This window comes from Octopus sinensis, linkage group LG1 (assembly GCF_006345805.1).
Source record: "Octopus sinensis linkage group LG1, ASM634580v1, whole genome shotgun sequence".
In the NCBI taxonomy this organism is placed as follows: Eukaryota; Metazoa; Mollusca; class Cephalopoda; order Octopoda; family Octopodidae; genus Octopus; species Octopus sinensis.
In genome coordinates, this window is record NC_042997.1 from 132,198,863 (window position 1) to 132,221,017 (window position 22,155).

The window sequence follows — 22,155 nt, forward strand, 5'->3', positions numbered from 1 at the left end:
AAAAATGCGCACTGACAAACGGGGGAGTGGCGAGGGGGCTAGGAAATAACACAAGATCAACCGTAATGAATCCGAGCAGTGTAGCTTAACATTCGGTCAGAGATGTGAAAACGAAATCGCCTAATACTTCTAATGCAATGTATATTCAACAAATATTGAGACAAAAATGTGCGCTGACAAACGGGGGTGTGTGTGGGGGACTCAGAAATTATATACGATCAACTTTTCAGAATGCGAGCAGTATGGCTCAACACCCGGTCACAGAAGTGAAACAGAAATCGTCTAATACTTTTAATGCAATGTATATTCAACAAATATTGAGTAAAAAATGCGCGCTGACAAATGGAGGAGTGGGGAGGGGACTAGGAAATTACACACGATCAACCGTAAGGAATCCGAGCAGTGACGCTGAACACCCGGTCGAAGAAGTGAAACAGAAATCATCTAATACTTCTAATGCAATGTATATTCAACAAATATGAAGACAAAAATGCGCGCTGACAAAGGAGGGTGCGGGGAGGGGGCTAGGAATATTCCAAAGATGAACCATACAGAATTCGAGCAGTGAAGCGCAACACCCGGTAACAGAAGTGAAATAGAAATCGTTAAATACTTCTAATGCAATGCATATTAAACTAATATTTACACAAAAATGCGCGCTGACAAACGGGCGTGTGGAGAGGGTGCTTTGAAAATTCCAACGATGAACCCTACACAATTCGAGCAGTAAAGCTCAAAACACGGTCACAGAAGTGAAACAGAAATCGTCTAATACTTCTAATGCAATGTATATTCAACAAATATTGAGACAAAAATACGCGCTGACAAACGAGGGTGTGAGGAGGGGGCTAGGAAATTACACACGATCAACCGTTCAGAATCCGAGCAGTATAGCTCAACACCCGGTCACAGGAGTGAAACAGAAATCGTCTATTACTTCTAATGCAATGTCTATTCAACAAATATTCAGACAAAAATACGCGCTGACAAACGAGGGTGTGTGGAGGGGGCTAGGAAAATTCCAACGATGAACCCTACAGAATTCGAGCAGTATAGCTCAACACCCTGTCACAATTGAAACAGAATTCGTCTAATACTTCTAATGCAATGTATATTCAATAACTATTGAGACAAAAATACGCGCTGACAAACGGGGGAGTGGGGAGGGGGCTAGGAAATTACACACGATCAACCGTTCAGAATCCGAGCAGTAAAGCTCAACACCCGGTCACAGGAGTGAAACAGAAATCGTGTATTACTTCTAATGCAATGTCTATTCAACAAATATTCAGACAAAAATACGCGCTGAGAAACGAGGGTGTGTGGAGGGGGCTAGGAAAATTCCAACGATGAACCCTACAGAATTCGAGCAGTATAGCTCAACACCCTGTCACAATTGAAACAGAATTCGTCTAATACTTGTAATGCAATGTATATTCAATAAATATTGAGACAAAAATACGCGCTGACAAACGGGGGAGTGGGGAGGGGGCTAGGAATATTCCAACGATGAACCCTACAAAATTCGAGCAGTAAAGCTCAACACCCGGTCACGGAAGTGAAACAGAAATCGTCTAATACTTCTAATGCAATGTATATTCAACAAATATTGAGACAAAAATACGCGCTGACAAACGAGGGTGTGGGGAGGGGGCTAGGAAATTACACACGATCAACCGTTCAGAATCCGAGCAGTATAGCTCACCACCCGGTCACAGAATTGGAACAGAAATCGTCTAATACTTCTAATACAATGTATATTCAACAAATATTAAGACAAAAATACGCGCTGACAAGCGGGGGAGTAGGGAGGGGACTAGGAAAATTCCAACGATGAACCCTACAGAATTCGAGCGGTAAAGCTCAACACCCGGTCACAGAATTGAAACAGAAATCGTCTAATACTTCTAATTCAACGTTTATTCAACAAATATTGAGACAAAAATGCGCTCTGACAAACGGGAGAGTGGGAAGTGGACTCGGAATTTACACACGATCAACCGTTCAGAATCCGAGCAGTAAAGCTCAACACCCGGTCACAGAAGTGAAAACGAAATCGTCTAATACTTCTAATACAATGTATATTCAACAAATATTGAGAGAAAAATGCGCGCTGACAAACGGGGGAGTTGGGAGGGAGCCAGGAAAATACACACGGTCAAACGTACAGAATCCGAGCAGTATAGCTCAACACCCGGTCACAGAATTGAAACAGAAATCATCTAATACTTCTAATGCAATGTATATTCAACTAATATTGAGACAAAAATGCGCGCTGACAAACGAGGGTGTGGGGAGGGAGCTAGGAAATTACACACGATCAACCGAACAGAATCCGAGCAGTAAAGCTCAATACCCTGTCACAATTGAAACAGAATTCGTCTAATACTTCTAATGCAATGTATATTCAATAAATATTGAGACAAAAATACGCGCTGACAAACGTGGGAGTGGGGAGGGGGCTAGGAAAATTCCAACGATGAACCCTACAAAATTCGAGCAGTAAAGCTCAACACCCGGTCACAGAAGTGAAACAGAAATCGTCTAATACTTCTAATGCAATGTATATTCAACAAATATTGAGACAAAAATACGCGCTGACAAACGAGGGTGTGGGGAGGGGGCTAGGAAATTACACACGATCAACCGTTCATAATCCGAGCAGTATAGCTCAACACCCGGTCACAGAATTGAAACAGAAATCGTCTAATACTTCTAATTCAATGTGTATTCAACAAATATTGAGACAAAAATGCGCTCTGACAAACGGGAGAGTGGGAAGTGGACTCGGAATTTACACACGATCAACCGTTCAGAATCTGAGCAGTAAAGCTCAACACCCGGTCACAGAAGTGAAAACGAAATCGTCTAATACTTCTAATACAATGTATATTCAACAAATATTGAGACAAAAATGCGCGCTTACAAACGGGGGAGTTGGGAGGGAGCCAGGAAAATACACACGGTCAAACGTACAGAATCCGAGCAGTGTAGCTCAACACCCGGTCACAGAATTGAAACAGAAATCGTCTAATACTTCTAATGCAATGTATATTCAACAAATATTGAGACAAAAATGCGCGCTGACAAACGGGGGTGTGGGAAGGGAGCTAGGAAATTACACACGATCAACCGTTCAGAATCCGAGCAGTACAGCTCAACACCCGGTCACAGAAGTGAAACAGAAATCGTCTAATACTCCTAATGTAATGTATATTCGACAAATATTGAGACAAAAATGCGCGTTGACAAACGGGGGAGTGGGGAGGGGCTAGGAAAATTGCAACGATGAACCCTACAGAATTCGAGCAGTAAAGCTCAACACCCGGTCACAGAAGTGAAACAGAAATCGTCTAATACTTCTAATGCAATGTATATTCAACAAATATTCAGACAAAAATACGCGCTGACAAACGAGGGTGTGGGGAGGTGGCTAGGAAAATTCCAACGATGAACCCTACAGAATTCGAGCAGTAAAGCTCAACACCCGGTCACAGAAGTGAAAACGAAATTGTCTAATACTTCTAATGCAATGTATATTCAACAAATATTGAGAAAAAAATACGCGCTGACAAACGGGGGTGTGGGGAATGTGCTCGGAATATACACGATGAACCGTACAGAATCCGAGCAGTAAACTCAACACCCGGTCACAGGAGTGAAACAGAAATCGACTAATACTTCTAATACTATGTATATTCAACAAATATTGAGACAAAAATGCGCGCTTACAAACGGGGGAGTTGGGAGGGAGCCAGGAAAATACACACGGTCAAACGTACAGAATCCGAGCAGTGTAGCTCAACACCCGGTCACAGAATTGAAACAGAAATCGTCTAATACTTCTAATGCAATGTATATTCAACAAATATTGAGACAAAAATGCGCGCTGACAAACGGGGGTGTGGGAAGGGAGCTAGGAAATTACACACGATCAACCGTTCAGAATCCGAGCAGTACAGCTCAACACCCGGTCACAGAAGTGAAACAGAAATCGTCTAATACTCCTAATGTAATGTATATTCGACAAATATTGAGACAAAAATGCGCGTTGACAAACGGGGGAGTGGGGAGGGGCTAGGAAAATTGCAACGATGAACCCTACAGAATTCGAGCAGTAAAGCTCAACACCCGGTCACAGAAGTGAAACAGAAATCGTCTAATACTTCTAATGCAATGTATATTCAACAAATATTCAGACAAAAATACGCGCTGACAAACGAGGGTGTGGGGAGGTGGCTAGGAAAATTCCAACGATGAACCCTACAGAATTCGAGCAGTAAAGCTCAACACCCGGTCACAGAAGTGAAAACGAAATTGTCTAATACTTCTAATGCAATGTATATTCAACAAATATTGAGAAAAAAATACGCGCTGACAAACGGGGGTGTGGGGAATGTGCTCGGAATATACACGATGAACCGTACAGAATCCGAGCAGTAAACTCAACACCCGGTCACAGGAGTGAAACAGAAATCGACTAATACTTCTAATACTATGTATATTCAACAAATATTGTTGGGTGGACAAACACACATACACCCACACACATATATATATATACATATATACATATATATGACGGGTTTCTTAAATTTTCCGTCTACCAAACCCACTCACAAAGCTTTTGTTGTCTCGAGGCTTTAGTAGAAGTTACTTGACCAATGTACCACGCAGTAGGACTGAACCCTGAACCATTTGGTTGGTAAGGAAGCTACTTACCTCATAGCCACTCCACTCCTTTAATTTCTATATATTTCTCGAACGCGTTCCCTTTTAATCTCGCCAGCGCTGTTTCCTCGGACACATTTCTCGACACATCTCATGTTTTTTTGTAACTTTCAAGTAAAACAATAAAAAAATCCTTAATTTCATATTGCTGTGTGAAAAATACTCCGAAAGAAATCTTTGCAGAAAGGTGAGCAGATTGATTACACATTTCATTTCATTATGTTACCGTGTGTATTTTCCGAGCCCCCTCCTCACGTCCCTGTTTGTCAGCGCGCAGTTTTGTCTCAATATTTGTTGAATATACATTGCATTAGAAGTATTAGACGATTTCTGTTTCACTCCTGTGACCGGGTGTTGAGCTTTACTGCTGGGATTCTGTACGGTTGATCATATGTATTTTCCGAGCCCCCCTCCCCGTTTGTCAGCGCGCATTTGTTCCGTCATATTCCTTTAATATACGATGCATTACACCTGTTACACATTTTCGTTTCCATTTTTCCCACCGGGTGCGGATCTAGATCTGTGGTTACTAGTTTAATTCTACTTGCACAGCACATTTCAGTCGACCAAAGCATTGTGAATGAAACTTTGTTGACAGAAACTCAGAGTAGCTTTGCTGAATGGAACGCTGGTCTTGTTTTAGGGTGCAATACTCAATCTGTTTACCATGACTGGCGTTCATTCTGTGGAAATCATGCCGGTCAGGCATCCGGTATTAAGATAACCTACTCTTTTTCTCAGGCCAATCTCAGCAACCTTGGAAAAGGTCATGAGCGTTGTCCTTCGCCATCTAAATTAACCATAAAAATTCCCCAGCTGGGTTGCTTTATTCTCCTAGATAATACTCAATAGTTGCTCTTTTTCATATCAAGATATTTAGGGACAGAACTGTTAGCTCTTCTTAGTATTGGCATATTTGACTAGTGTATCAGCTTAAAACTGATTTATCTTTTCCGTCCCAGCCTTATAAGAGTTTTTCTTACCGTATCACTTTACCATGGAGTTTCGTATCTTAAATTTATTTTCAAATCCTTTTTATCTTCACAGATGTTCGTTTGTTTCAACCTCTGTGTAATAACTGCTGGCCACCCTGGAAGTGGAGAACTTTTGTTAATCTATTAGCTCAGCTCTAATCTGTAGTAGCTGCTAATGATTCGAAGAAGTATTATTATCTATATTTTCAGCAGTATTCTAATTGCTGATGTTCACCTTTCTTTGAGGTAAAAACAGATTCTAAATATCTTTAATCACGAAGGAATGTTGAAAAGTTCCTGGCTTTGGGTAAAAGAAAATACAGGAGGATCAATTACTTATGATTTTATCTAATACATTCCCCTTTCAGATTCACGCACTTGTTGCAGCGGTCCTTTAGTTCTTCTAAGGTCTGTAAAAGAACACAGAAGGTTGGGCTTTTAACTAGGCCTTTCACGATACCCTTAAAGCCAGGAACTTTTCAGCACCCCTTCGTTGAATGTTTTTATTGTATCTTGGGTCATTATGCCAGAGATAAACGCGCGCGCGCGCACACACACACACACTAGTTCTATTTCACTTCTTTTATTATTATTATTATTATTTTTAGTCAGCTAGTTAAACCATTCGACCAATGAATCAATCGATTATTTGATCAACGGTAATCTACGTTCGTAGGAGTTTTTTCGTCACCATTCATGATCTCATCAATGACGTGCTTTCTAAGTTTTGTTATTTTCCTTATTTTACTATCCTCGCTATGTTTTTCTAACCATTCAACTGACAACGTTAATGCCGGAGCATCTAACTGCCAAAATAAGATATTGTCAGGTCTTAGCGACGTAACTGCCGTCTAAAATAAGCATAACAAGTCCAAGTGTGTTACTTGATGTCAGTAAACTTATATGCGTGAGGAGAGAAAATGTCTGAAATATCAGTCATACATTCTACGAAGTGATATTTGTAGACAGACGTTAAGTGTGCAAGGGTAATGGGTTTAGAAGGCAGAAAAGAGACTGTAGGATTGTAATATATATAGATTATACGTTCCTAAACGTTTCCTTTCTTAAGGGACATTATATCTTGTTAAATTCACTGATGAATATACACAGACATGACAGATGTAAATAGACACCCTTATAATCATTAAAATTCATTAAAATCTTATAATCATTAAAATCTGAAATTATACATTCAAATTGTTTATTAATTGTTATAATGTGAATAACTGCTATTTAGTTGACAAGCCCTTTGCATTTTTCCGTGAAAGGACCCTATTGATCCGATGACAAATATTCTCTTATGGAATTTCTTGCCAAGTTTCATGCAGTAAACTCAAAAGATCTGGCTTTGAAGATGTTTTCTTGTCCTTTTTATGAAATGTCCTGTCCATCATGTCCTATTATGGTGACTGGCTTTTTAATGCCATTCTCATCCAACAAATCTTGGGTCATGTTAGCCGTGTGATAAGGAGCCCCCATCTTCCATAAATAAATAGTCTTCTTTAATCATTTTACCACTGGAGAAGATTGGAAGGAGTCCTTTTTGCAATATGGACACATATTTATCTGAATTTGCTTCCCTCATACTTCACCAGCTCTGATCAACCATTGCCCCAAATTTCTCCCCAGACCATCACAGAATAGTTGCCGTGTTTCATTGCTGGTTGCAATCTTTTTACATCAAATTCTTGATCACAGAGTCTCCAGACCCACACTCGACCACTGTCAGGAAATACAGTAAATCTGGACTCACCAGAGAATATGATAGTGTCCCAAAATGCTAATGGCCTCTCCACCATCTCACTGGCCCAATCTTTTCTCCGCTTGGTGTTGGCTGGTCGAAGAAGTGGCTTCCTTCTTACTGCTCTGCCATTGTAACTAAGTTTATGGAGATACCTGACAGCTGTTCTGGGACTGACTTCAACTTGTTCTGCTATGTCAGAGATCTTGCAACGGGTATTATCCTCCACACTTCTTTTAACAATGAGAAAGGTCTTGTCATAGGGCTTGGGTTGATCTGGGCGAGGTGATGTAGACTCCTTCTTCTCTCCGGTGAATTGCACACTCACTCTATTAACTGTAGAAAGCGGGATCCTAAGGTTTTCTGCGATTTCACGCTATGTCCACCTTCAGAATGACCCACAATACGGCCTCTTTGAAATTCAGATGGTCTCTTGGAGCTAATCAACGGCAGCATTCGTCCTATATTTCTAGACTGCCATATTAGCTTGGCGATAACTATCAATATATATATATATAATATAAAATCCGTTCTGTGTGTGTGTGTGTGTCTTCTAGGATCTCGAGCATCCTCCATCCGATTGCGCTCAAATTTGATATATAGATACCGGTGGTATCAGAGCGTGTATAAGTCTTGAAAAAATTACAAAAATCGATTCCAGGTGAGAATGCGATCGATAAAGCCGTGGGAACGTGCATTTGTACGCGCAAGTACATCAGCTGTTGCGATCGATACTACGCATACGCGAGAAAAATGCGCATGCAGTTTGCGCCAAAAAGCCGGCTGGCTTGAAATAACGCCACAAAATGCAGTATATTTAAGAGATCAAAAATGTAAGATGCAAAAGAGATATTTTCTTCAAACTTGGCATGAAGGAAGGAAAGACTATTTGGTTTCTCAAGAAGTTTCTTTTTTGCCTTAACTTCATTTAACAAAACCAAAAATTCTATCGAAATAAAGGCATGCTTAATTATTTTTTAATGAAAAGAAAACACTGATTGCTTTTTATTCAAGGAAGAAAATACTATTTTCTTGCTAATAAATGATTTTTGTTATCTTACAGCTTTAAACCCCAAAAAGTGTGTTTTTTAGTGAAAGAAAACCATTATTGTATTCAATCAAGATTGTTTGAGCTTTATTTCAAGGTGAATGTAGTCAAAATACTTCAATTTTAGAAACAAAAGACTATTTGCTTGCTTCTTAATCGTGCAATATTTGTACCTCCAGCTAACTCATTTGCATGCATCGTTTTTGTCCTGCTTTTCTTTCGTCCACCTGTACATAACTGCACCTTCAATTTTTTGTTTCGTTCCTGCCAAGCTTATTGTTTAAACCATGTTTGTGTTCTCCCAGTCAACAGCCTTATCATTATTGGTACTTTAAACTCTTCGGTTGCATATTTGTGTGAATAAAATCGCTTTTCCTTGGAATAGAAAAAATGTCTATCTTTATTTCTTCTTTTGCTGGTGTCTCAAATTTAGGTTAAATCAGTGTTTCTCAAAGGGGAGGCCCATGGGACGGTCGGACAAGTTGTTCTGAGAAAATTTGGTTTAAATGTTTGACAATTCAACACCGTCCATTGAATGGGGGGCGTTTTGCTCGTATATATATATATATATATATATATATATATATATATATATATATAGAGAGAGAGAGAGAGAGAGAGAAAGTCAGAATTTTGGAAAAAAATCTTTTTATTTCTTCATTATTATTAGCGCTTTCGTTCGTTTCACGAACTTGTCAAATAAAATTTTGTGAATGTAGAAACAGCTTATTCATTTATGAAACATGTTTTTGGGGGATTTTGTTTAGAAGAGAACATTGTTTTTGTTTCTTTAGGTAAAATTCCATGACAATGGGGACGGCTAGATAGAATATAGGTAGGTAGATAGGCTGATAGATAGATAGGTAGAGAGAAAGAGAGAGAGAGAAGGGGGATCCCCCTTTCTATTCAGTATTCATTTATTTATTTAGTCATTTACCATTGTATTGGAATGGGCTTAAGGATGGTGACCTCTTCAAAAAAAAAAAATGGTGCGGTGTGGTCATCACTGAAGGTTTTTTTGCTTTCTTTCTCTCTTGCCCTCTTTATTCTTTCCTTCTTTTTTATTCTTTCTTCTTTTTTCTTTTTCTTCTGTTTTTCCTTTCTTTCTTTTCTCCTCTTTCCCTCTTTTTTCCTCTTTCTTATTCTCCTCTTTGAGCTATATTTAGAATACGAAATGTTCTGTTTCCCTTTTTCTTTCAAACATTCAGTTTTGGAGAGAATTTTTTCGATGATATGTAGTTCTGCATGAAAAGATATTAGTATAATACCTACAAATTAAAAATCATATATATAAATATATATATATATATATATATATATGTAAACAGTAAAAAATAAATACAGACATGGACAAGAACATGAAACACCAAAGAGACGACACAAGAACCACAGGACGGGACATTCGAAGCCCTCAGTCATCAGTCAAGAACCAGATCATCTTCGCAATTTCGGCTGGTTCTTGACTGATGACTGAGGGCTTCGAATGTCCCGTCCTGTGGTTCTTGTGTCGTCTCTTTGGTGTTTCATGTTCTTGTCCATGTCTGTATTTATTTTTTACTGTTTACATATATAATCGGCGGCTACGTATCCACAATTGTCCTTATACGATAAGTATATTTTCTCTCTCTCTCTCTCTATATATATATATATAGGGCAGTGGACTCATGGTCGTAGGGTCGCGGTTTCGATTCCCAGACCGGGCGTTGTGAGTGTTTACTGAGCGAAAACACCTAAAGCTCCTCGAGGCTCCGGTAGGGGGTGGTGGCGATCCCTGCTCTACTCTTTCGCCACAACTTTCTCTCACTCTTTCTTCTGTTGGCCTGCTCGCTTAGCCAGCGGGGTGGCGTCGTCCAAAGGCTAAAACAGTGCGAAGCGCATTATGACCAGCGATGTGTAGCAGCATCTGATAGTCTGGTCGGTCACCGTGATCACGGTGATATATATATACGCAAAGCTAGACATCCCAATGCTACACATTTAGGATCTAGTCTTTCTCATTCGCAAAATTAGCCCCCTTTAATTTTGTTCAGATCGCTTTCAATTTTGGTGCATCGATGCAACTCTGAATTTTTATCTCGTAAATTAAAGAATCTGATGTTATTTGGCATTAAAATTAGGATATTTGGGTAATTTTAGCCATTCAACAAAAGCGTGGCATTAGCAGCTTGTTACCATGACAACAATACGCTGCGTTGTGGTTCACTGTTGTCCTTGCCTCTGTTGTCTCTGTTGATTTTTTACACTTAATTCTTCACATCACCAGATTCTTTTCACCTGCTTAATTTGTTTTAATTTTTCTGTGTTAGTATATTACATATTTTTCTGTGCTTCTGTGTGTTAGTTTTTTTTTCTGTGCTTCTTTCTGAGTGTTAGTATTTTTCTGTGCATTTTTTCTGTGTGTTAGTATTTTAAATTGTAAGTTGATCCCCGATTTAGTTGGCTATCTACACCTGTTTGTGTCGAGCACAAACTTGCACGAAGTACAAATGTCTGCCAGGTTGGTAATGACAGGGTTAATATACATCTCAGGAAAAACAGCCTGCTTATATTCAATAAGTTTGGTGGCACCCTGGTGGTACATATCACTGTGGGAAACGTAAAATCTCCTATAATTGTATTGTTATATATATTAATTACCAGGGTGACCCACAATTTGACTGGTTTATCCATGCTGGTTATATCGAGCATAAACTTACACTAAGTATAGGTGGGTGTGTGCATGTGTGTTGTTTTATATAATTTCGGGGTACATTAATATATTTTCACATTTGGTAAGTTTTGTGGTACCCTGGTAGTACTTATTGTTACATATATTAAATACCAAGGTTGCTCTCAGTTTGGCTGGTTATCCACGCCAGGTATATCGGCCACAGACTTACATAAAGTACAGTTAGGTGTATGTGTGTGTGCCTGTATGAAGACATGGCTGAGGTGGAATTGTGTGACAATCATGCATTTCTTAAATGAGGAAGAACAAACACTCCATCGCGATTCTTCCCCGTTTCTTTTAAATTCTTTAACCTCAATTGTCACGATAACGAAACTTCTAAGGAAGAAAGCTTCCACGAAACCCAATGGTCAAAGTACATGTGGTGTATATATAAACAATATATATATATATATATATTGTTTATATATACACCGCTTACCAACCACATAGTTCCGGGTTCAGTCCCACTGCGTGGCATCTTGGGCTAGTGTCTTCTACTACAGCCCCGGGCCGACCAAAGCCTTGTGAGTGGATTTGCTAGACGGAAACTGAAAGAATCCTGTCGTATATATATATATATACACACATATATATATACACATATGGACACATTTCGACCCATAGACATTAATACATTTTCATGTACTGTGTTTGCAAATATTCGCATAAACATATATACATATTCAAATACGTACTTGCGTACTCATATGCATAAGAACAACATATACCCTTATATCCATCAATGAACATATATATACATACAAACACATACATACACATACATATATATATGAACACATTTCGACATTTCTACCTATATTTACTAAATTACAAGATATATGACTGTCCACCAAAGGACGTATACATGCATACACAATAAGTAAGCAGAAATTACTATTAATTAAGATATGAATAAATTAATTATAAATTAAATTAATTATAAATTAATAAGTGCCAAAAAAATATATATGTATATGTTTTTCTTATGCGTATGAGGACGCAAATGCATTTTTGAATGTGTATATAAGTATATGCGAATGTTTGCAGACATGGTGCATGAGAGTATATATGTATATGTATATGTGCGGATGTGCGCGTGTATGTGTGTGTGTACAAATGTTGGTATAGTTTTTCCCTTGCCTACGCTAGTGTATTAGAAACCTAAAGCTATCAACAAACCAACCGTAGGAAAGACAATGGTAATTTAAATTCAAATCCACAGGCCAATCATAATTTAGCGCTAGATCTGTAATTATTTCTGAAATAATAGTGTATTTATGTCACAAGGAAAATTATAAACTTAAAATCGGACTTACATATGTGCACCTGTGGATCTTAATGTAGTATAAACAGAATGCTGGTACTTCATATTTCGTATGTATATGCGGATATCTAACACTTTGCATGGTATTGTAATACTATTGTGACTATATTGCTAATTATGGAATTTATGTATTGTTTCTCTAGTATTAGCGTTATTAATAATAATATGAATGATGATATTGGTAGCATTAGTGGTAACGACAATGATAATGATGCTAGCATTAATGACATTTTGGAAATTAATAAGAACTAATAGAATGTAATCTTGACTCTCTATATCTGCATTTAGGTATGTGTATGTTTTTCTACATTGTAATTATCACAACATTAAGTTGAAAAACTGTAACATTGAATGTGGAGCATATGTATGTTTATTAATTTATATTATTTATATCATTATGTATATGTATATTTATATGTATAGGAGTATGAGTATATGCACTCATATGTATATGTATATGTTTTATTATGGGTATGTACCACACCTATATAAGTATGTATGTAATCTAATTTGTAATTTCCGAAGAGGCCTTAGGATGTTTTTGTAAATGTCTCATTTATAACTACATATTGACCTACCATAAATGGCTAATATAAGCTGTTTCGGCCATGTAGATAAGCATGTCTCATTTAGTTAGTAACTAACTAACTAAATGAGATATGCTTATCTACATGGCCGAAACAGCTGTAAGATATAGTCTATATTTATATTTATGTGTACTTATATTTATTTTCTATTGTACGTATTCTACTTATTGTATAACATTACTATTTTATGTACACTCCTTCATGTACACTGTTTTACCCTACATTATTATGTTTAACCTTATAGTTTCTTATGTCGTGGTTTAATAAAGTATGTGATTAAGTATTATCTGGTAATTGATATTTGATTTCGATGTATTTCTCCTTTTTCTTATTTTGTATTATATATATATATATATATATATATTATATATATATATATATATATATATATATAATATATATATATATATATACTGTTCACGGTAGAAAATATTTATAAGTTGTTAAAATATAGTTTTCTTTATCGTGCGTGTGTGAAAATCGAACTTTTTCCTTCTTCGATTCAAAACAAATTTTTCCCATCCACCGAGAAATTATGTTTAGAAATAAGTGTATGTGTGCGCGTGCGTGCGTGTGCGTGCGCGTGTGGTTGGGAACAAATCCATGTTAATTACTGTGGAACTTCGATGTATTGCATTGAAAATCTATCTATCTATCTATCTATCTATCTATCTATCTATCTATCTATCTATCTATCTATCTATCTATCTATCTATTAGCCTATCTACCTACCTATATTTTTTATTTATTTATCTCCAGTGTCAGGGAACTTCAACCCCCACCCCCCAAAAAACACAAAACAATGCTCTCTTCTTCCAAACAAAATCCCCTAAAACATGTTTTATATAAATGAACAAGATGTTTGTACATGCAAAAAATTTCATTTGACAAGTTTGATAAACTAACGAAAGCGTTAATAATAATGAAGAAATAAAAAGATTTTTTTCCAAAATTTCTGACGACTTCTTTCTCAATATTCAATTTCTGTACATCACACTTAACACTCTCTCTCTCTCTCTCTCTCTCTCTCTCTCTCTACACACACACACACACATACACATACATACATATAATTCGTAAACACACCAGCATCATTTGTCAAGCGATGTTGGGGGAGGGGACAAACACACACACACACACACATATATATATACGGGCTTCTTTCAGTTTCCGTCTACCAAATCCACTCACAAGGCTTTGGTCGGCTGAGGCTATAGTAGAAGACACATGCCGAAGGTGCCACGCAGTGGGACTGAACCCACACAAGCGGCACAATGGCTCAGTGGTTAGGGCAGCGGACTCGCGGTCATAGGATCGCGGTTTCGATTCCCAGACCGGGCGTTGTGAGTGTTTATTGAGCGAAAACACCTAAAGCTCCACGAGGCTCCAGCAGGGATGGTGGTGATCCCTGTTGTACTCTTTCACCACAACTTTCTCTCACTCTTACTTCCTGTTTCTGTTGTACCTGTATTTCAAAGGGCCGGCCTTGTCACTCTCTGTGTCACGCTGAATATCCCCGAGAACTACATTAAGGGTTCACATGTCTGTGGAGTGCTCAGCCACTTACACATTAATTTCACGAGCAGGCTGTTCCGTTGATCGGATCAACCGGAATCCTCGTCGTCGTAACCGACGGAGTGCTTCCATCCACTTACCACACAGTCACTCCTACGCCATATTCCAGCTTTGTTACTAATTTGATAAGAATAATGGTAGAGTTGACTGGAAAGTTTGCTGCTAGGTTAGAAAAAACTTTCCATAGTCAATAGAAGTGTAAATGGTGATAACGTGTGGAACTTTTTTTTTACGCTAATCATGTGCTTAAGGCCATGGATTGTGGCTCTAAGGTATTTGCATAGAACGCTTCTCATTTAGATGGTTAGATTTCAGGGTAAGATTTCAATAGCCAATGAAAACTGACGCTCACCATCGATTAACACTAAACAGGCACGAAATTTCACAAACTCTAAAATTCTACTCACTGGAGATATATACGACGTTAATTTTCCAAGAGGACCACGTCCCGAGGGAGCGTCTATGAGATTGCTTGACGTGTCGGAAACAGATGTCAGCTCTTCCTCATATCTCACTGTTATAGGAAGGACACATCTTATGAGAAGGACAGATTCGGTAATGTAGTTCAAGACATGTTTGTTCCTTCTCGAGCCATGCCTGGCTCATAGGGCCGGTTTCCCGGTTTTCTTGGCGTATAGGTTCCCCACCTGGATGGGACACCGGTTCGTCGCAGGTGAGCTGCAAGATGCAGGAGGAAAAAGTGAGAGAAAGTTGTGGCGAAAGAGTCAGCAGAGGTTTGCTATTACCTTCTGCTAGAGCCACATGGAGCTTAGGTGTTTCGCTCATAAACACACATCACCCGGTCTGAGATTCGAAACCGCAATACTTCGATCGCGAGTCCGCTGCTCTAACCACTAGGCCATGTGTCTCCAGTTCAAGATATACTATGTCTAAATAAGATGGGACAAGGGCGTAGAGTGTATGCCGACCGGAGCATTTATTGAGTTTTCTACCCTGCCGGGCTCCCAAGCGTTTTCAGAATTATGTAGCAGACCCAAAAGTAGTGCATCCATAAAAGCGTCACTCGGGGCGGACTGCCCCCACATCCCTCCCTAGCTACGCAGATGAGATGTGATGGTCATGGCTGGCACGATTTTGTTCCTAGGTATGTTCTCTTAGAATCCACACAATCTGTTTCCGTTATTATGTTTTAAAAATAACTACGCCTTTAATCTAAGCAAGACAATAAAGCACAAAATGCAGTTTATAAATCTAACCAGCAATAAATTTAATGCTCAGCATTCCGGAGATCTAAAGTAGGAATCTGTTTGACTACTGACGTAAGTATTAGGTTGTCAGATAAATTTATTCGTTTTTTTCCATCCATCCATCCATCCATCCATCCATCCATCCATCCATCCATCCGTCCGTCCGTCCGTCCGTCCGTCCGTCCGTCCGTCCGTCCATCCATCCATCCATCCATCGATCGATCGATCGATCGATCGTAATACTTTCCAATGTTATTTGAATGAGCGCGAAAAATATTTTTATCGCATTTTAATTTCAATTTTATTCATTTTTTTATTTCTTCTTTTTATTCTTTTTTTGTAGTTCTAGTTTTCCTCGACAACTACTGTTTATAGTTTTCGAAAATTGAATAAACCGTACCTCATTTCACACATGTGACGACGGAGTGCTGAGCAGAAAAAACTAAACAAAACAAAACAAAAAAAAAGAAAACGAACGAATTTATCTGACAACCCAATTTCCCAATTTGACTAGAGTAATTTATTTCTCCGCTTCTTGACTTACTTTTCAGTTTCTTTTTCTGAATGTCGTAAGATCATTTTATCATCTTTATAAATTTGTTAATTGAATGTAGATAAAAAAAAAAAAGATAGGACTGTGAAAGAACGTAACATTCCCCTGTCCCCCCTTTTTTTTTCATGTTACCCTTAAGGGAACACTTGACTTACATTGTTGAAATAGCTTATACAACACACCACCTCAAATTACACTTATTGGAATATTTAAACTCATATTACATAATAAAATATTAGATTATTTAAAGTTTCTGGGTGGTAAATACTTCTTCACAGTCTCAGGCCAATTCAGACTACAGTCTCGAGGGTTTTAGGAAATTGGTAAAACGTTTAATTCTGAAAGATTGAAAAATAAAATGAGGGACAAAAAAAAAAACCAAAAAAAAAAAAAAAAAACAACCAAAGAAAGAATTTATCTCAATGTGTGTTTATGGGCGAGCGAGTAAAATTCTGATACAAGGCTAGTATTAGCTGAGGATGAATTAAGTAATAAAATTTGATACTCTTTACATATGAGATATGAGAAATGTTTGATCCATTAACTGAAATTCCTTTGTAAAAATGTACCGAGATACTCTTTATGAATAGAGTTTTGTTTTCAAGTCAATATTTCGAAAATAAACAGTAGGAATTGAAAAACCACGTGACAAACTTTTGTGTGATAGTTTGATAAAATAAATATAATGGGTCTCTGTCGTTCGTCGATCAGGTTTCAGTTGCTTAGTCAACTAAACTAGCTGCTCCTGGATTACTGTGAAAGTGGTTGGGTATTCCACATCTACGTGCAATCTTAATGTAATTCTCAAGCAGACAATAAAACGAGATACAACTGTGTAACAAGACCGTTTTTGAATCAGTTATTATAACTGATTTTATTATAATCAGTTATAATAAAAATTATAACTGATTATAATTTTAATCAGTTATAATCAAAATTATAACTGATATAGTTATATTCAAGTGTAATACACTTGAGAGGATTCTATACAGTTTCCGTCTCCCTGATTTCACTCACAAAGTATGGCTCGACTCGAAGCTATAGCAAATGACATTTGCCCAAAATGCCATGCAGTGGGATCGAACGCATGACCTCATAGTTGCAAAGCAAACTTCTTAATCATTCGGCCATACTGTACCTACCGATAAAATAAGTACTAGTCAAGTAGATCGACTACATGTACCAAAATTTGAACATTGTACCAAAGTCTTTGTGCAATTTCTAGTTATTTAGGGGACGGTGAATGGGAAAGTCAGTACATCATCTGACAAATTATCTATTTTTCATCTCTTAGTTACGAAGAAATGCAATGTCTTTGACCCCTTACGGGTCCTTCAGAACTGGTGAAAGAGAAGGACGAAGTTAGCCTCAAATCGAAGACCTGCCTGAATGATCGCTTGAGACTGGAGTCTACAAAGGACCAGGTAATAGTGTTAAACTGGGTGACAGGTTAATTCTACTATTCATGTAGGTCATGGATTAGAGGATTCGAAACGTGATGAACCCGAAACAAGTATTGCACAAGACATCTTACCCAACTCTCTGGCAGTAGCTCTAATTCACCAACTAAAATTTGTACATTTTCTCATCGACATCGAAAGGATGAAAGCAAAATTGACCTTAGCGGGATTTGAACTCAGAGCATAAAGAGTTAGAATACCACAAAATAATTTTGTCTAACGCTCTAGCAACTCTGCCAGTTCGTTAGCTGATGTCTGCTCCCTCAGCATCTTCTACTGTTATTACGTGGTTTTTGTTACACAGAACCATCGGGTGGTCTCATGCCATTTCCACAAGGTTTGCTAGTCGACTCACTCGTCTCTCATCTTCGAGTTTGTGTCTCGAATTCCGCCTAAGATCCAATATTAATCACTTTTGCCGAGTCTTCCTTTCCAGAATTTCTTTTCTGTCCAAGATATTCCTGCAGCTATCAAGGTACAATTGCTAAAGAACAATATGAACTGTACCGATCTTACCGATCACGGTTTGTTTGTTCCTTCTCGAGCCATGCCCTCATAAGGGCCGGTTTCCCGGTTTCTGTGGCGTATAGGTTCCCCACCTGGACGGTACGCCGGTCCGTCGCAGGTGAGCTGCAAGATTCAGGAGGACAGAATGAGAAAAAGTTGTGGCGAAAGGGTCAGCAGAAGTTCGCCATTACCTTCTGCCGGAGCTGCGTGAAACTTAGGTATTCCGCGCATAAACACATACATCACCCGGTCTGAGATTCGAACCCACGATCCCTCGACCGCAAGTCCGCTGCTTTAACCACTAGGCCATATGCCTCTACCACCGATCACGGTAGGTCCTTGAAAACAGTTTGCATTGAGCTTTTCTAAAAACCAAAGAAGGAAAGAAAAGGTTTGATTTCAAATTTCATTGGAGTGACTTGCTTTCAAATCCTTTGAGGTTGGTGAGTGCTAAAATAAAGCTAGTAATATAACAGAAGTAGTATGGAATCGACTCACTTCTGTCATAACACAGTGGTTGTTTCATGAATGTAAGGTATTTAGAAAACAGTGAAGGGCAATACCTACGACGTATACAGAGTTTTCTTCAGACTAGTAATGCCGATGCATTTGGAAGGGTCTCTGTTAAAATATGACCAGATATATTTATCTCTTGATAGATGTATTTGTACGCTTTATTTAAAGAAAAGGTATTATTCTCATTAGCATAAATATATGATTATATTACTAACATAATGAATAATTATTGATCGCCTTCATCCCTTTTACTGATTGCATCACCCGTTTGGTAAAAAAACAAAAAAAGTATCTTCAAAGTTTGGTCGTAATATAACATTATGTATAAAGCGGCGAGCTGGCAGAAACGTTAGCACGCCGTGCGAAATGCTTAACGCGTTACGTTGTGAGTTCAAATTCCGCTGAGGTCGACTTTGCCTTTCATCCTTTCGGGGTCGATCAAATAAGTACCAGTTACGCACTGGGCTCGATATAATCGACTTAATCCGTTTGTCTGTCCTTGTTTGTCCCCTCTGTGTGTAGCCCTTTGTGGGCAGTAAAGAAATAGGTATTTCGTCTGCCGTTACGTTCTGAGTTCACATTACGCCGAGATCGACTTTGCCTTTCATCCTTTCGGGGTCAATAAATTAAGTACCAGTTGCGTCCTGGGGTTGATCTAATCGACTGGCTCCCACTTACCGAAAATTTCGGGCCTTGTGCCTAGAGTAGAAATGAATATAACTTTATGTATTAAATATCTGACTGGCAGACATTTAAATCTAGTCAGTTGTGCAAATTAACCAGAAAACTGCAAGTTAAGTAACTTGATCTTCTATCCTGATTCCATATTTGATAATTTCATTAAGCAGAACATAATTTGGTGTACAATGGTGCCAGTTCGTGTGAGCTTGGAAATATTTTTATTTATGCTCTATATCTTTCAGTTATTGAACTGCGGCCATGCTGGGACACCGCCTTAAAGGGTTTAGTCGATCAAATCGTACCCAGTGCTTATTTTCTAAATTGTAGAACTTATTCTGGAGGTGCAATGGCCCAGTGGTTAGGGCAGCAGACTCGCGGTCGGAGGATCGCGGTTTCGATTCCCAGACCGGGCGTTGTGTGTGTTTATTGAGCGAAAACACCTAAAGCTCCACGCGGCTCCGGCAGGGGGTGGTGGCAAGCCTTGTACTCTTTAGCCCCAACTTTCTCTCACTCCTTCTTCCTGTTTCTTGAGTAATGCTGCGAAGGACTGGCGTCCCGTCCAGCTGAGGGGAACACATACGCCACAGAAACCGGGCCCATAAGCCTGGCTGGTCATGAAAAGCGCGCATAAATAAAAATAATAAGAACTTATTCTATCAGTTTCTTTTGCCGAACGCGCTAAATTATGGTGAGACAAACAAACCAATACCGGTTGTCAAAAAGTGTGGGGGGAGTGACAAGCATAGATACAAAGACACTCACAGACGCACACACACATACGCATATGCATATGTACGACGGGGTTCCACACAGTTTCCGTCTAACAAATTCCCTCATAGTATAGTATAGTTATTAGTCGGCCTGGGGCTTTAATAGAAATAACTTACTCAAGGTTGTCGCGCAGTGGAATTGAACTGGAAACCACAAAACGACCATCTTATCGATGCAAAGACATAAACCTAAGTGTATTATGATTCTGAAAAAGTTAAATAAAAAGAAGAAAAAAATGAGACGCAGTCACCAAAACTAAGTTAGCAATAACATATTTAATTCAAGGAACATTACAGTAAATATGTGGAGAGTAAAAAAAAATCGATATTTGTGCATGGTATCTGTTAGAGGAAGAACCGGTCATGAACCGTGGAAGAGAAGAGTATGCGAGGAATATAATGTGACAAACATTTCAATAAATTTAACAGGAACATGGTTTTATGAAATAACTGCCGTGTGTAAATGGTAAGAGATAACGTGAAATATATAACTTTCAAGAGAATTAGGTGGACAGCCGGAATATATGATTTCTGATTCTCGCAGACGTTTCAATCGTCTGGCTTTATGTATGCACACATACGCACGCACACACATATACACTCTTACACGCATATGCGTAAAGGAACTCGCGCGCGCGTACATATATATATATATATATATATAATAGTAGGCAGATTGACAATGATAGCAAATAATAATGATAATAATAATAATAATAATAATAATAATAATATTTTGACTACATATATATATACTATCCTATACTATCCTAAATAAGAACACCATTAGACTCTCCTACTCTACCACGCCCAATCTAGCCAGGAACCTAGCCAACAACAACGTGAAAAAACTTAATATATCTACTCTTTCCGAGGCCCATCCAACATCCGATAGCAATTGCAACTGCCCTGATAAAACCACCTGCCCCCTCAACAACAACTGCCTACAGAGGGACCTCGTCTATACATGCGAGGTACGATCAGGCCCCGATGATAAAAGAAAATCGTACATCGGAATGACGTCAAACAGCTTTAAGACCCGCTGGTACGCCCACACACACTCGTTCCGGCGACAGGATAAATCCAACCAAACTACCCTCGCCGCCCACATCTGGTACCTTAAAAGGAACTCCATCCCCTTCAAGACCAAGTGGAGACTACTACAGAAGGCGCGTTCGTACACAGGAGGCCATACCTGCTGTGACCTTTGCATTTCCGAGAGCCTAGAGATCTTGTTCGCCAAAGGCCATCTCCTCAACAAGATCTCAGAACACTCCCCAAATTGCATGCATAAAATTTATGCAAACTACAAGAACTATAGACCCACCCGGCAACCCGTTTGACGACACCCCACCCACAAAAACCCCCCAACCCCACCGTTCCCCCAGCACCCCCGATTAACTTTCCTCCTAAGACTATTCACAGATTGTATATGTACACTTATATATATGTATTGTATATATGTATAGAAATGAATGGGTGTTAGTAGGAATATACGCATGTATGTGAGTGCGTGTATATGTATGTGTATGTGTATGTACATGTGTATGTGTATGTGTGTGGTTTTTTATATTTTTTAATATTTTTTTTATATTTTATATATATATATATAATATATATATATATATATATATGTATGTATGTGTATGTGTATGTATGTGTATGTATGTATATGTATATATAGATGTGTATATATGTGTGTATGTATGTGTATGTATGTGTATATATATGTGTATATATATATATATATATATATGTGTACGCTCGTGT